This window comes from Passer domesticus, chromosome 2 (assembly GCF_036417665.1).
Source record: "Passer domesticus isolate bPasDom1 chromosome 2, bPasDom1.hap1, whole genome shotgun sequence".
NCBI lineage: Eukaryota > Metazoa > Chordata > Aves > Passeriformes > Passeridae > Passer > Passer domesticus.
This window is the reverse complement of record NC_087475.1, coordinates 70142590-70158255: the sequence shown is the minus strand read 5'-3', so window position 1 is coordinate 70158255 and position 15666 is coordinate 70142590. Positions and strand designations below refer to the sequence as shown.

Sequence of the window (15666 nt, the reverse complement as noted above, 5' to 3'; positions counted from 1 at the left end):
AGTTTATCTCTTCTCTGGTGCACACCTTGTCATGCCCTCAATCACCCTTGCTCCCCATCAGTGAAACCACAGTGCTAATGCTTGTGACTCTTGCCTTTCTTTGCTTCCCTCCTTCTCAGTTTTCTCAGATTGAGGAGGACTGTCTCCCTTCCCAGACTGCCACCTCTAGCTGAGCTCAGTGTCCTTGCCCATCTCAACCCTTTCCAAGCCGTGAAGTTTCTCTGGTGTCCCATCATACTGACAGCCAAGGATCTGGGTTCCTGGATATTGATACTGCACAGGGTAAAGTAGGCACTGACTAATCTTTTCCTGCTCAAGCAGCTTTAAAAAGCAGGATTTTTAATCCTTCTTCTTCCCCAGTGCAGGCACATTCAGGTGAGACTGTTTTCCAATTTTAGAAGAAAATTAGAATTTGTTGCCATACAGAAAAGGAGCAGGGAAGAAATGGTGATTAAATGGTGGCAGCTGCGTGAAACTCTTGCATTTAACTGTTCTGTATGATTGCAGCAGAATTGCATAAGTGCCAGGTGACATCTCTGTCTCTTTGTTGGCTGGTATGAGCAGTAGGGAGAGCTGTGTGAGGCTGCTCATGGGGGAGAGATGAGGTGGCTGCCCAGATTCTTCAGTTTGGTGCTTTGGCAGTATTTTCTGAGCCACAGTTACTGGATTTTCCTGCTGGCGCAGGGGGATCTGTGAGCTGCAGCTTCCTGGCAGGATTCTGGGAACAGCACCAAAACCCCCGACAGGCAGCAAGCAGGTTTTGTGCTCTGAGTCAGAAGCAGGCTGAGAAGATGCAGCCTTCAAAGCATGTATTCAAGATGGGGAAGGGGATCTGTGCAAGGAGGATATTTCCAGTGTGAGGCTCAGAGCCTGGAGGGACCCTCTCCTGCCAACACTCTCGGTGAGTCTGCGGGTCAGCTGCTAGTTTTCATACACCAGGAAAAGGAGAAGGGAGATTGCTGCCTTTCATCACTGCTACCCTGAGCCAGCTCATCCTTCTAGCTATTTCTGTCTATGCTTATCTATAGCATCATCCCTCTTGTGCTTGTGTACCTGCCAAGCATTCAAAACAGGCACTGCTGTGGCAGCCTCTTTCCTTCTCTCCAGCCTGGAGGATAAACGACTGGATTGTTTGGGTTTTATTTTTTTTTTTTTTAATTTTTAATTGTTTCTCTGCATGAAGAATTTACGGTGGGAAAGCTAAGCTGGAGAAATGCTTTCTGGAGTGGGTGGCCAGATTGGCAGATCTCTGCTTGTTCTTAGCCCGTAGAGAAGTCCTGCAGCCTGACCCTTGCTGGGCTCACTCTGCTCTTTTTGAAAACAATGGTTTCTCGGAGTGAGATGTGGTCTCGGGTAAAAACAAACAAAGTTTGGGTGCGAGAGAGAAGATCTGGATCTGTCTTGCCCACAAGGGAACCCAGAACAGAAAGCTGAATGCTTGGGTGAGTTCACAGCAGCCAGCTTGTCCAGTGCAGGACACTGTATTCTTCTTTATTTTAGACTGAGTTATCCAAGGTAAAAATAGCAGTATCAGAAATCCTAATATCTCTACACTATCTATATACTCACTGCATCTATATGTGTTGTTTTGTTTAGTTTGGGTAGTGAAGCAAACTGTTCTCTGTGTTTAGTCCATCTCACTGTGGCTTGTGACTTTACTCCCCGCTGGGAATTTTGGTGCTTGCCTATGGAGTTGTGCAAATACATGCAGGTGTGCAAAATTTACATCCTGCTTTAGTGTCTTTGTTACAGCACTGGTTTAACTAATTTAATTTCACTCAGATTTGAAAATTTACCTTAAAAGCATGTCTTCTGCTACCTCCGTGTATGACTTTACAGGCAAAAAAATCATAAATATCTATATTTGTAACATATTGCTTTGTATCCTTAAAATACAGGGTGCAAACATAGTGAAAGTTTCAATGCACATTCCCAAAGTTGCTTTGTTGGATAAGTGTGAAAAGATTGAATACTCAGAATTTTCTCTTTTAAGTAATCAGATTTTAAATACAGAATTTCTGTGTGAGGCTGTCAAGGCTTCCCAGACACTTCTATCCTTACACTGACAGGAACTGTCATTGTAACATTTGAGATGAGACCTGGGTTCAGACATCCTACATTTATATTTCTTTGTTAAATCTGTAATTAAATATTAATTCCTATGGCAATATGTACAGTGGAAGCTGTTTTGATGAGAAAGAAGCATTGCAGTATGTGGAGTATCTAAATATCTTAATTTATATGTTTTTGTAATAGTGTTTATAAAATACCTCTGTGATGTAGGCAACCACTGAATTAATTTACAAAATGCAGCTTTAAAAAGAGTTTTTGCACTTTCACAACAGCATAAATATATTTGTAGGTCGTTACAAGTGATGGAGCATTTGGGCTGAGATGTCCTGTGAAGAGACAAGAGTTGGACTCGATGATCCTTGTGGGTCCCTTCCAATTTCTGTGATTCTCTGTGATTCTGCTGGCTATGGTATGGATGATACTTCTGGACAGAGGCATTTGGCCAGAATTTTGGCTTAGTTTCTTACTGGCATGTGACATTAAATCTGGCAAGTCCAAGGAAGGATATATTTTACCATGATTGTTAAAAATTATCCACCTTTACTTGTATGAGTGAGGCAGGTCTCAATATATATTAATACTAGGTAGTTTTCAAATCCATAAGTAACAAAGTTCTACTTTTTTCTCAATCCATAAGTACAAGTAACCAGTGCTTACACAGCCCTTGTCACAAGTTGGTGAGAAAATCCTTTACAAATGGGATTGTTGCCACTGAACTGTTGTGTGCATTGAGGAATGACAGCACAAGACGTGGGAGGAATTTTGTCTCATTTTCACCATCTGAAGTTAAACTGGTCATTTAGGCTCACTACCACAGGGTGAGGTGCACAGTTCCTCACACTCTGGAGCATCTTTGTTTTCTTTGAGAAATGCAGTTAAATAGCTTCATTCTCCTGCTGAGTCCCAGGTTCTTGTTGCCTGGATTTTGTCTTGTTGCCTGGGTTTCTTTGCTTCTAGAGCTGCTTTTTGGAGACAACTAATTACTTTCCTCTGAGAAAGAACCTGTTTTAATTTTGAGGACAGCTTATGGAGGGGGCTGGCACAGGAGGAGTTAGGGGTGATGCTACACCAGGTCTGGCCCCCTACATCATAAATATCCTCCAGTGCTGTCTCACCAGCAAGGTTTCCAAAAGCACCCCGTGCCCATGCCTTGCTCCAAGACATGCAACACTCACTTCATGCAGTTAAATGCTGCTCTGGTGAGCTGCAGTACAGACCTCACATTGCAGTGGGCAATTTTGAATGGAGAAAATCAGTTGCCACGTGGCACATTGACATGTGGGCAAAGGGCTTAGTGTACGAATGTGACAAGAGACCTGTCCATGGTGTGGGTGTCTCAGGCAGGACAGAAGCTGTCCAGTTGGCCAGAGAAGTGCTCACCTGCAGAGCTGGGTGAGATGCATTTCAGGCAGCTGACAGATGGAGCAGATCTGACCTGAGGTGACTTGCACAAGATCACCCAGCAGGTGGGTACTAAAGCTGGGTACAAAAACCAGACCCACCTGCTACTCCTTAGGACACACCACCTCCACAGCAACCAAACAATCAGGGTTAAACACTGCTGTCTTCATGCCCCACATGAGGTGGATCTGGGTGGGGAGTGCTCAGGAATGAGGCTACACATGGATGTGAAAGCAGCCATGCCTGCAGGATGACAGGGAAAAAAAATACAAAAAAGGTTATTTTCCTAGATTTTGCAAAATATCCTGTTGTGCAACAAAGGCAGCTGGTGCCTGGGACTCTGGAGTGGTCATGGTGCCCTTAACCGATCCCTTGCAAGCCACCAAACCACACAGCATTTGTGAACACTGCTGCAGTGTGCTCCTTTGCGTTCCAGTTCCTATGGAAACATGCTGTAAGAATGTCTAAAATAAGTACAGTGCTTTGAAACTATTATTATTTTGATCTTTCCTTCCTGCCCCCCCCCCCACCTCCACCCCCAAAATCTGCTTTACCACCTTTCTGGCTGACTTTTTAATACATTAAAAAGATTGTTGTCATTATTTGGAAGAGTGTGCTACCCTGCTTACCCATGTGTCTGCATGTCTGCATCGTGGGATCTGTTGGATCCCAGGTTCCCATCTTGAGATCAGCTCCCTTCTCCCATCCTCCCTGCTCAGTGGGGTGGCAATGTGTTGAAAACACACACACACACATACACATACAAATCAACAAGCTTATTTCTGGCTTTCTAGCTCCTTTTAGGATACAGGATATAGTGCAGAAGGTCACCCAGTCCAGCTTCCCATCAATGCAGAGCCCTCTGCACTGTTTGGTGCAGGAGATGGTTGTGACCCAGATGGGGACATCCTGCAGGTGCCCTCTTCCCTGTGGGAGGGTCAGCGCTGGAGGAGGCTATGGCCTGTTTGGAACAGCTCTGGCAAAGGGAGTTACTTGTTCTCCCTGAAAGGGTGCTCATGCTGGTAACTGAAAACAGGGCTGGGTATTTAAGGCACTTTCCCACTGTGCTCCTGTGGTTTCCTTCTAAAGCTGTCAGCTCCCTTAGAGCAGAAGTCTCCCTGACCTTAGTAATGTCTAAGATTTTCAAACAGCCACGTCCCATTTTCAAAAACTGCTTTTCATGAGTGAGCTTTAGGAAAGCTAGGGCTAAATCCTATAAAAGGGCTAAAAAACCTTATTTAAAGCTAGGTGCTAATTTTTGCTCATTTTCAGGCTTCTGGTCACTTGCAGTACTAAGCCTCAGAATCCAGTGCTAGATACCAGGAGAAGAGCTGGAGGTGCACGTTGGGCATTCAAGTGAGAGGCAGGCACTTACATGCAGAAAAGCAATTCAGGAGTTTTTGGGCAGTGCCAAAACCCTTTGACACCCCTGTATGCTGAATACATATATATCTGAGAAGTATCTGCACTCCCAGAGCATCTTCTGGAGATATACACATCTTTCGTTTCTGATCCCAAGTGTGGAGGCAACAACAAAACCAGGTTTGAAATACAAGGGGGTTGACACTTGAGCATTATTTTTTATGACTCCACACCCTAGACAAAATAAATTGTAAAGAGTTACAATGATTTGGATCTAGCTAATATTATGTCTTAACAGTAAACTAAGTCTTAGCCGTTTGAAAAGTGTAGGCATCTGTTTGAATCCTATTCCAAATCACCAGGCCAAATTTTGCTCACAGGGTTCCTTCCTGCCAGTGAGCAGCTGCTGTGTAATTATGCATCCTGATTTATGTTGCTCAGTGCTTAGGCTTTGCATGATTTTTTTAATGTGTTTGTCATAACTGTAGTGGCAACACCAGATCTGTTTTATTTTGGTGCAACACTGAAGGCCAGTAGAAAAAATATGAGTCTAATCTTAATAGGCAGAATAAAACTTTATAGGCTATTTTCAGAGTTGCTATAATTTTGGGGTTAAACTACTCATTACCCAAGCAGTTAAATTCAAATGAAAATGCTGGTAAAAAAATAAATTGTGAAGCTTGGTATTTGCATTGCATTTCATACCTGCAAAGATCCTTCCGTACTTGAATGACAAGCACTGTGTCCAGCACTGAAGTGAATACCAAGAGAGATGAGAATCGTGAACAGTGAACAGTGAACAGTGAATCATAAAGAATAATTGCTCTGTTTTAACGTGAATAGGCAGGGCTGAGATTCCTTTTGTGAGGGCTCTTTTTGCACTGCTTTTGAACTGGAGCTGGGCCACTGTAGATGTAACCTTTCTAACCCAGTTGATAAGTTCAAGTGTATGCACAGTATGTAGGTCATTCACATTTATTCTGAGTAGCCCAGAAAAGAGTGCAGTGAGACTTCAAAATATTTTGCATTTCAACCCTTTCGTTGTAGCTGATTTCTCCTTCCCACACTTCCTTGTTCATCTATGCTGGAAAAAGCCCCCAACAAGGTGCATGGATAGCTGATGAATGAAACACTAAATAAACAGCTACACTCGGGAGAGAGCAAGAGGCAGTTAAATATGCCCTGCAGGTATGAGGGATAGGATCTATGAAACAGGAAATTACCTACATCTTTACTACATCATTGCAAATTTGCTTAGCAGTCATGAGAATTTTGGAATTATCTTCTCTTTGAGAAGGGCAATATTGCAATGATTTAAAAGAATTATTCTGGCTTAGGTCATTAGATAGTATTAAATCCTGACTGTAGCAAAGTGATACTTAAACTCTCTTAAGAGAAAAATCATAAGTTATCATGGAGGTAACAGACTCATTATGAACGTACATGTGGTTCAATAAAGGAAAATCACAGAATATTGAAGCGACTTTTAAAGGTGACATTATTAATTTTGACCTTGTATTGATATAGTTTGTAGAAACATAAATTGGTTTGTGTCGGAAGGAACCCTAAAGACCAGATAGTTCCAACTCATAGGCAGGAACACCTTCTACCATCACCTCCTACTCTTGCCTGCCACACCAAATAAATTTTCTTGGGCCCAAGTAATATCAGACATACCTAAAATGGCATCAGTGGTAATGATAGATGATCATACTTTAAGTTGGGATGTAATGTCCATTGTGTTCCCTCAGAATTTCCCATGAAGTCTGGCTTGTGAATACAAAAATCAATTGAATTTGAAGGCAGTACTAGACTGGGGGGCATTGCAAGCTCTGCTGAGAACAAAGAGAAGTTTTTAGCTGGGGAACTAGAAATATTATATTTCCTATCTGTAAGGCTCAAATACGACAAACATAAACATGCAGATCTGTGGAAATTATCTGAAAATATATAAACAGTAGAGCTGGGAAGGAGAAGAGGTTCAAGTTATCATCTTATAATGTGGTGTTTCCTGATACTGGATAAGGATTTAGTAAGGACTCTTCCAGACCGAGCATGACACTAGCTTATGGCACTGTTCATTCAAGGCCCTTGGGAAGAGAGCAGCCAAAAACCTTGTTTTTCTTGTGGCACAAGTGCCCCTGAAACTCTGCTGGCACTGAAGGCTCAGTGAAGGGCAGTGGCTGGCCTGTCACAACAGTGAGCTGCCACACATACCCGCAGCAGCTCTCCCTGTTCTACATCTAACTCCCATCCCAGTGTTCAGTTTTAGCTCCTGCTGGTGGAAAATGGAGATGGAAATGGAATTAAGCATAAGCAAAGTGGGTAGGGAGCCACAGTATGTGAGGACTAAAGGGCACCATCATGGAGTCCTGTTAAATGGGGTGGAAAGAGCAGAAAAGGAAAAGGGAACTGCCCCTTCTCAGAGCCACCCTCACTAAACACAAATCTCTTAGGCCATGTTGGTTAAACTGGGTAAACATAGGGACAGCAATCAATACAGGTTTTGATCTTGGAATAAATTTTTGCCAGTCAATACACTTTGCCTAATCAAACATCTATATGCCTTCAAGGATTAACACTTCTGTATTTAATTTGTCTGCCACAGGATAGATTAAAATAATTAAAATAATTCCTCTTTAACTTTGATTCTGTGTTTTCTCAGTTAAAGCATTATATATGTTTTGTTGTCTCAGAAAATGCTTTTGTACATCCTAATGTATGCCTTTCTGTGAACCCTTTCCCAGCCACAGAGAGCACAGGTTTTCAGGGATGCCCTGGGGAATTACATTGTAGAGCATCATTATGTTTGAAATTTCAGATTTCTTAAAGCGCACATGGAGCCCACACTCTCCTCAACCACATAAGGTGCTTGTTTTTTATAGTAGGAGGATGGAGTGCTTAAAGAGTTTCAATCAACAGAGCACTAAACTGAGCATCAGGAGGTCATCAGTGCTTCTCTCTTTTATCTGTCCACTGACCTGGGACAATGCTTTTTGCTGGAGTGTTTCTTCCACACGACTTTGGATTTTCCCCACGCTTTCTTTTAAACTCATCCTACTTTAACTTTTGAGGTGGTGTCCATTTCTTACTGTGTGTTTGTATAAAGCCTACAGCACTTGACTGTCTGCCTGTGAACAACTGAAAATGGGGACTTATTTGGAGATGACAAGACACTAGAAGATACATGTCTCAAGGGGTTAAACATAGTAAGTAGCTGAGATGAGAAAAAATTTCTTCAGTTGTGCCTTAAATGCTTGCCTGTTTCAGGAAGGAAACTGGATGTAGTTGACAGGAATTCAGCTGGAGAGGATTACAGTCATTAAGAAATACCTCTTTTGCTGAGCTGTGGTTCTTAATGTTAATATAATACATAATTTGCCATTGATCCCTCAGAAAAAGTGGTTTTCTAACACTCACAGTTAATGTGTGTTGCTTTGAACCCACACTGTCTGGGCTTTGCCTCCCTGCAGCAGGTCCATGTCCCCAAGCTGAGATTGGGTCACTTCTTTTGAAAATCTCCCCCAGCCTATTTCTCTGATGAATGACTCAAAGGAGTTGCAGTGAAAAGAGGAGTGCAAGAAGGAAACAGGGACATCTCTGCATGGGGGCTGTGAGGGGCTGTGAGGAGCCATGGTGACAATTTTTACCTTCTTTTGATTCTCTCTGCTTCTACAAATAGTGTATCAGGGTTTGTTGGATTGTGCTAGATGTTTTCACAGCCCCATGACTGCTTCTGTAAGCATTATTATTGCATTCTTCCACAGAGGCAGAAACTATCTGAGTCAATCAGATCTCAGCTACTTCCTTAAATCCAATTGATAAAGATAAGCCCAAATTACCCTTTGATCCCCAAGCACCTGTCAACTTCTCTGCTTATGCCCAGACCAAGTATTTCAAAGAATTAAAAACCCCTAAAAGGTATATCCTATGGCCTGTTTCGTTCCCCAAGGTATTTCATTATAGGTCAAGTTGAGTGAAGGCGAGAGGTTAGCAAGTTTTTGTAGTTTTGATTGCATATATTTGGATCAAACTGTTATAACATTTTTCATGAGATCTGCAAATTGCTTTTTTAAAGTAAATTTAATCCCTTTGAGCATATTGTGTACTTTATAGCTCTTAAATGATGCTTAGACTACAAGTTCTGTCACTGTTCATGAAAAGTAGGTTGTCTTAATTTGAAAGATCATGAGAATCTTTTAAGCCCACCAGCTCTCATTGCAGTCAATGGGATATTTTTGCTTTGTATTCCATCTGGAAGAAGATCAGCTCTATTGCTACTGGGGAATGTACCTTTAACTGTCCTGCATCCTGTTTTAGTAATTGATGCAATCTGCACTAAGCTGTGACATTTTCATTTTCTAAGCTGTTTATTATTTCGAACACTGAACAATTAAAAAGGAGAAAGAAGCACAAGGAAAACATCTCATAGAAGACCAGCACAGAAGCTGTGTATATAAAAGAGGATGCAGACCACAGGACAGACTGCAAACATAAACAAGCAGCTACATAAAATCCAAGGAAGTCCAGAAGCTCTGTTTCCAATTATGCACAGTGTCTTTAAGTGAGTGATGCAATACCCTCATCAAATCCTCACTTGGTACTTCTAAATACAGACCTTGGAGTTGCAGGCTGACATAGTAAAGCAGCATCACTAACCTGCTTTCCACTGCAAGATTGAATAAATATGGCATAGTGTGTTTTCCTAAAATGATTTTTTAGAACACCATCTACACAGATAACATGCTGTGGTGTCTCACCATATTTCCACAGAGAAATTGAAGAATAACAAAGAAAAAAGAAAAAAAAATGCAGTGCATTTTGAGGGACTGTGAGGAAGCAAACTGAAATTCAAGTGTTAGTTGCCAAAAAACATCATTTGGCATCTTTGGGAGAACAGCAAGCACTTCACACTCTCTTCTCCCCTGGTGTTTCACTTTTTATACCAATACAGGACTACAACAATGTGTTTTTAATCTTTCACTTCTCTGTATTGCAGCTTATCTTCTCCTCATAGGTTTCCAGAGAAAACGAGATTTGAAAACTTTGATAGGGGAACCAATCAGATAAATCTGCATGGGTTTTCATCTGATTTGTACTGAAATGACACTATGTGCAGTGCTGTGGCAAAGGCACGAGATACAATTAAGACTGCACAGCCCTCAGGAAGTATTAAGATTTAATAACAGTACTGAAACCTGATGTGCCATTCCCAGCCCTGTGTACAGCATGGCATTTGGATGCTGTTGTAAGTGTGCTTCAAAATGAGTCTCTGCTTGGTTATGCAAATTGTTCTTGTACCAAGGAACCACTATGTGCTGCAAAATTAAAACTGGGAGGAAAAATAACCGCTGTGGGATAACATGCAATAAATCCACTAAAGCTGCTGGCTCTGGTGAGGTAACATCTTGTCCCTCTATGGGTGGAACATTTCTCTATTGAATCATTACAGTTTTGCTCAGAAACATCCCACTGCTTGAACTGCTCGGGGAGGGACAGTAATGTCAAGCCGATATCAGGTTTTCCCAATAGGAACATCCTGCTGGGAAATGGGCTGCATTGGTGTGATGGTGTAAAAAGCTCAGCTGCGGCAGCTCTCTGTAATTGCTATTCCCTTCTGATTCCTTTGCTGAATGTACAAAACTGCTTCTCACAAACAGATCTGAGAACAAAATCCTTGTCACCAGTGTAATACTCTGCATGCTAAGCTGAGGTTTCTGACTAGTTTCTCTTCATCGTCTCTTGCAATCACTATTTGAAATTGAGTCTGTCATCTCCTGTTATGGTGCCAAAGCCTGACACCGGAGAACAAATGCTTCTGTTTCAATCGGTGATGTTTAATTTTTCATGATGAGTGCAGTTTAGTGCCTCCCCAGGTAGGAGCTCTGCTGCTAATTACCAAGGAGATGTTTTCTGCCTGCACAGGACACATGTGCCCTCTGCATCTTGGCTCTGTCAAGCAGCTGAGCTGGGTGGGCTCAGTGGTGGTGGCTGCTGGCTGCACTGGCAGCCTCTTACTACTACTCTGCTTGAAGAAAGACCTGCTCACTTTTCTCTTGCAACCCACCCAGCTGCAAAAGAAAGTCTGTTTTATGAGGACACTGTTGAAGGAGGTCTGTAGTCCTGCTTGCACTGGTAAGCATCACTTCCCAGAGAGTAGTACTGTGTTTGTGTGGTGTGAACAAAGGGCAGGCTGGGTTTGGTTCTTCTATATATTCTTCAGTGATGAGGATTTCGGTCCTAATAATTTTTGGCAATTGGCTTGTAGGCATATAGCAGAAAACATCTCACATTTTCCATAACGGGTTAAAATTTTTGTGGATTTTGGGTGGTTTGTTTGTTTTTGTTTTGTTTTGGCTCTTTTTCGTATATAGTTTAAAATTATGGCCATTTAAGATTTATTTTCTATGACAGTGTTGGGTTGAAAAGATTGTAAAATTTATCTTTTTGGTGAGCTTATATCAAGACAATTGAACTGCATAGCAGTTATTATATTCTGTTTAAAAGCTGTTATGTAGAGTGTTCTGGGATTTGCTTAAGAGGGGTTGTTTTGAATGTATACTTACTCCTTACATAATTTCCTAAGCTGTTGTTTTAGCCCCACCATTCATTTTTTAGTAATAAGCCACACAGAATTCTGCTCTTCTCTTTGATCCTGCATTGTTTGCCAGGAGGATTTTCAGTAGCAGTCTACTGTACTCAGAGTAGAGCATGTAAGTGGAGGAATTAGAAATGCCTCATCATGGGTTTTTAGCATCTGCTTGTACTGGAGAGAGGTGGCTGATATAAGAAATATAAGACAGTAAAACCTCTCCTATGATAAAGCAGCAGAAAAAATTGCATGTTATGGGGACTGTACCCTTCACTGCCATAGAAAGAAGAGGCTGCTGCAGTGCTTGGACCTGCCCAGGCTGCTCCAGTACTTTCCTCTTAGGGAATTCCTGTTTCAGAGTAAGGGAGTCAGTAAATAGAAGCAGCGCTGGCAAAAACTGGCTGAAGAGTTTGCTTGCCAGGGTGTGCAGCTGGTTCTTTCCATGTCCTTATTTCCCCAACCAGAGCAGGGCTGTGTTTTGGGTTCTGTGCCTGTGGAGACTCCTTAGTGGCTTTGAGGGTGAGGGTGCCCCAAGAAAGTCAAACCTACACCTACGGGGTGTAGGTTTGACTTTCTTGGGGCACTCTTGACAAGTCTCATCCCACAGGGAATCAAGGAGGAGCAAGATCTTTGGCAGTGACTTGGATGGGATGATGAGCCCCACAATGATGCTCTGAGGAGGGGCTACATGCAGGACTATTTTCCTCCATATGCTTTATGGCATACTGACTGCAGACCAGATCCCATGAGAAGATCAAGGTACACATGCCTTTCCATAGAGGGCCTAAGGTTTTTAGAGCTGCTGTAACTAAATTTAAGAGATTCCTAGTTTGGAAAGCAGAAGTTAAATCTCAGGGCTTGATTCAAGGGCTGGTGTAGCTCACATAAGAAATCCATAAACCACAGCAATTCCTAAAGCTTGCCCTGAGCATGGTTATGATGTTAGGATCTGAACAAATATAACAAATCAAGCCCTCAGGACTTAAATGAGGCCCTAAAGGACTTAGAGAGCTGCCAGTCCTTTAGACACAGAAATATGTCCCCACTGGGGAGGCAGGTATATGCATGAAGAGCCCCATTTCCCAAGGCTCAAGAGGAAAAATTATGAGCACTCAAGAAAATGTTTAGTAGAAACAAAAGTGTTGCAGGGTGTGCTGTTGCCCACACCTGGATTGGTGAGGATTTCTTGGATCATAACCCTGTTGAACAGTGGTGTTAATTCCACTTAGCACTTGGATGTCTGTACTTGCTATTCCAGGTCATACCATAGGTTTCTAAACCAAAGGAACAACCTCTTTCTCCACAGAATTACAGGAACTTTGTTAAAGTCCTGCAGTATTTCAGAGTATTTTGCCAGAGTGGAAAACTTGAACTGTTGTTCCAAATTAAAGCACAAGAATTTTATTAGAGGTAATTGGAGTGGCTCAATATATTTGATTTTCTGAAGAGTTACTGATCAGGTATTTCAGTGTGAAGTTGGGGTTTGTGACTGGGTAGCATCAAATCAAGCTGTGGTTGTATATTTGAAAAGGATGGAAAAAATTTTAACTAAATGTAAACCTGGTTCTAGGGGTAGTGAGAATTTAGCATTGGTGTTGGAAGAGCTTTCAGATTTTGGTGTTGGAAGAGCTGAAGAAGCAGTCTACAATTTCTTGACCTTCACAGATTTTGACCTAATCTGCTTTTTCAAAATAAATAAATGAGAAAATCCAGCTGAGAGCTTACTTGTGGGAGTGAATGGCCATGACACTTTACCTTTTTCCACCAGGGCAGGGGTAACTCAAGTAGATCTTGCAATTTTCTGCAAGTCCTGCAGATTTGGTGTGGTCCCTCCTACAGATACAGACACCAATGTCACAACTTTCACTGAAGATGGAAACCAAGTGTCTAGTGCTTGTGGTGAAGAAATCAAAAATATGATTAAGAGAGACCCAAAGAGAGAGTGAATCCAACCCTGACACAATGTGTGGTATTAAAAATTCATAAAATCTAATTTTTTAAGATAGGCTGTGATTATTGCAAATTTTTTTTAGGATGGTGACATGCTGAAATAAGAAGTCTTCTGAGCTCTTGGGAGTTTTCCTCCTCAGACATAGAGGATAGAAACTTATGTCGTTTAAGTGAATGCTTTCACTGTTATTTAATCTTGTGCCTCCTGGAGCAAAGTTCTTTAAGAAAAACACTAACATTGCATTCAGCAATTAGTTGTTGCTCTGTGGGGATTTTTTTCCCACCAAAATTGGTCTTGCCCATCTCTTTGTGTTCAGGAAAAATTAGTGAGCTGCACTTATTGCAGCAATTTAGCTGAGTCCTCACCTCCTACCTCAGGTCAGCAGAGTGCAAAGTCCTTATTTTGTTCTATGTTCACCTTTGCCCCGAGATAAGGGCAACAAAAGTAGTTTGATGTCTGTGTTAGACCTCTTCTTATTAGTTCAGTGTGCTTTATACACAAGGGTGGAAAGATTGTTTTCAAATCAGCATGCCTTGAGGTTTTTGCTGCAAATGTTCTGTTCAGAAAGCGACCAGCCTCACTGATCTGTGTGAGGTGTGTAGTACCAGCTAGAGCCAGGAACTGGAACTTTTTGCTTTTAGGAGTACATTGTATTGTTGAGATTAAAGTGCACACCACACACTTCAGCAGAGCTAAGCAGTCTGTGTGCTAGGGGAACACTTCCAGCAAGAAACCTGAGCTGAATAAATTCCTGTTGCCTGTAGCTGGGGAATATCCATATGACACTGATGAATTCTGCCAGCTCACATGTGGAAGCTCTATGTTTAATGTTGAAATTTAGTTTTAGAAGTGATTTACTAAATCAGAGCTGTTATGGATGAGGAAACACGTAAGTAAACAGAGATTAATTGATTCAGGAGAATGGAGCTCCTTGCTTGGAAGAAGAATGTGTGGATGGGATCCTGTAATGGATGTCCAGGTGTCAGGGTAAAATATTGGTGATTATTTCTGTGGTCCAGGTCACTGGAATGAATGAAATTATATCTTACGGGAGAAAATTGATTTGCATTAATTTCTGTTTGGGATACACAATTAATAAGAGAGCTATTTATCGGAAGATACAATACTGTGCCTCTTTGTATTTTACTGAAATATTTTGTGTGTTCAATTTCTACAGTGTTTTGCCCAAGATCTTTTAGAAAATTACTTTCATAAATACACAAGAATGAGCAAACAATGAAAAAACCTCACCCGTCATTTGATCTCATCTGGTACTTAATTTAAAGTGGCAAACCACCAGGAATTCAGAATTAGTAACACTTCACAGCTAATACTAACTTGCTAAAGATTTCTGATGTTTGAGCATCCTACTGTATTACAGAGCTATGAACTGAAATTTCAGTGTTAACTTGTAAGTAATCCAAATTTCTCTATCTATATATCTCTGTTTTTGAAGTATGAAAGGCAAAAAGTCAAGGATCTTTTTATATGAATGCACAGAAAGATAATTAGGTTTATTTTCCTTTAAAAGCATTTAATATTTCATGCCTCCTTCCAGGCCAGCTGGGACTCCTTAAAAGCACATACTTTCAGGAGCTGACCAACATGTTTCTGGTGTGGGGTTTGGTTTTGTTTTTTTTTTCTTGGGTTTTGTTTTTTCAGGTTTTTTTTCCCCCTCAAAAAAATGCTGATGGGCCATACTCACAAGTCTTAAGTTTGAATGAATTTTTAATTTTATAGAATGTTCAAAAATGTTTTGAAACTGGACCAGGATACCCCTGGAGGTTCAAAATAAAAGAATATAATTTTGTTTATGATTTTGGGAAGGTGAAAAAAAGGTAATTATTATACCAAAAATACAAGTAAAAGGCAGAATCAAGCAATATTTTGGTGCTATTAAAAATATTTTATTTTCCCAAATACTACAGTAAAATATTATTTCTTGAATATTTTAATATCAAAGTAATTTGCTTCTTAACTTGTGTATCAAAAAAAAAGGGTTCTGTCCCCAGAATTAGAAATAACAAAGACTCAATCCATTGGGACTCAGATGTTGACATTGATTTTAATGTGGAAGACAGACTGGGATCACTGTGAGGGGTGTTCTCACGAAGCTTGTGACAATTATAATAAGTATGAGATAATGATAGATGAATATGGAGACATACAGATGGCAGCTGGTGGCCCATGAAAGATGCAGGAAGCCACATCCAATTTGTTGTATTGGTTCAGACAGGTTTATTGTCCATCAATGCACTGTGTGGAGCGTATTGCAAATGTCTGGTTG

The 15666-nt window shown here is 41.1% G+C and overlaps 1 protein-coding gene across 13 annotated transcripts in view; it reads left to right on the top strand.

Annotated features, from left to right (window-relative positions):
• Positions 1-15666, top strand: part of MTUS2 (microtubule associated scaffold protein 2) — a 265387-nt gene that overhangs the window by 29197 nt on the left and 220524 nt on the right. For 4 of the 13 annotated variants that reach the window (XM_064409102.1, XM_064409106.1, XM_064409100.1 and 1 more), the window contains exon 1: positions 571-901. The exons of 4 other annotated variants lie outside the window; for them this stretch is intronic. The gene's annotated coding sequence lies outside the window, so the exon portion shown is untranslated. Of the gene's footprint in view, positions 1-570; positions 1443-2362; positions 2483-7992; positions 8046-15666 lie in introns of those variants that run through there. 5 more of the 13 variants (XM_064409105.1, XM_064409107.1, XM_064409110.1 and 2 more) reach the window with 4 other exon arrangements.